Here is a 1,686-nt window from a genome sequence, read left to right as displayed (position 1 = left end):
TATATATATATATGTGACTGTGAATCTTTTGCTCTTCCAAACTCTCTCATGCCCCAGACCTTGGATATTCTCCTGTGAACCACATACAGCAACACACATCCATTCTGCTGTTGTTAACACACTAGATAAATACTGTTGTTTATACTACAGGTTTAAGGGCAAGTCTTGGAGCCTAGTAGACTGGTTTTCTGGTTGGGGTCCGTGTTGATGTTTTTGTGTGGGCATACTTAGATGGGATGTTTGGATTTACAAGTGGTCATGGAAAATAACAGTGAAGCGTGCGTATGTATGTTGCGTGACCTACTGGCCATGTCTTGTCTAGCAGAAGTTAGAGCTGTTTTACTTTAGTGTTTATTGGGATGTAGAAGAATTCACCCTAATCCTAGCTAAAAATAAACAAATGCAAGGCAGAAGTCACACAGGACACTATTGCTCTGAGGCCATTTCCATGGTCAGAGGGTTTTAGGAATGCAGGGGTGCTGGTGTTATGTACTGTCTGTGTGCTCCTAGTGTGAGCACAGGTTTGTGGGCAAAGCTGTATGGATTGCTTGAGTTTTAATTCAACCTCTGCCCTCACAGGGGAAGCTAATTGGACCTGTGCCAGTGGGTTCAACATGGTAACTAAGGTTGTTTCTCTACCTTTGTAGAGAAAGTTGTGCTTTACCATAATGATCGTCAAAGTGTTGCAGGAGTTGGGTATGTCAGGTCAGAGTATCGCAGCTGTACATAGGTTATTCAGGCGGACCCTTCTGAGCTCATGCTGTCCTGAGATACCTTGATGCAATGCTCTTACGTGGTGTTAGACAAATGTGGGAGCCTCGGCTCCCATACAAGTAGAGATGCTCTGATGCACACATTTACAAACAAGGTGAACAGTCTTGAAGAGACAATAGACACCTGAGGAGACTGACGTTCAGAGGAGACTAAAGGAAAAAGTATTCTGCTTGGATCAAAACCTCCATTCCTTACAAGAAGCCGTGCCACAAAGTTTGTTGCAGAGTAAAATTGTCAAAATAAACAAAGTCCCGGAAGTCAGATATATTAAAGCTAGGTACTTAGATCATTTGGGAGCAAATATGTTCAGATTCATTTTGAATGAGGCTCAAATAACAATAGAGACTTCTGCAGAATGCCAAACAAAACAGGGATGGCTCTACTACACCTTCCCTGAGCTAAACATGCAGATCATGAAAGAAATACCATCCTGGCAGAATTCCTCTTACATCACTAAAATATCACATCTCTTCACTTTGTGGTAAGTATTTGACAAGATGAATTTGAATGATATTGTAATGTAGGTGTGAGTTGCATGTCATTCTCTGTCATCCACACCCAGTAGTTGGAAAGTTGTTGAGCTACCCTGATTTATGTGCTGTCTTTGAAATAATTTTGGCCTGAATTTTATAATAGACAATGAGGAGCCATTTCACTAATCCTTTTTATTGTCATCTTGCTTCCTCAAATGCCGTGCTTAATGTCCCTGTCATTGGGTCAGGAAAATTGTGATAAATACTGTAGCAAAATATTCAGTAAAATCTGGGGACATGTTTACCTGGAATAAATCAAGGAATTGCTTAAAAGAATAGTAAAGTAGACCTATGAAAGGCAGTTCATTTTGATTATTTGTTGCAGATTGTGGTCTCAGTTCCAAACTGCTTTTCTTCACTATATGGGTAGATCCTGCTG

The sequence above is a fragment of the Buceros rhinoceros genome, unplaced genomic scaffold (genome assembly GCF_000710305.1).
Source record: "Buceros rhinoceros silvestris isolate BGI_N320 unplaced genomic scaffold, ASM71030v1 scaffold2915, whole genome shotgun sequence".
In the NCBI taxonomy this organism is placed as follows: domain Eukaryota; kingdom Metazoa; phylum Chordata; class Aves; order Bucerotiformes; family Bucerotidae; genus Buceros; species Buceros rhinoceros.
Note: the sequence above shows the minus strand (reverse complement) of the source record.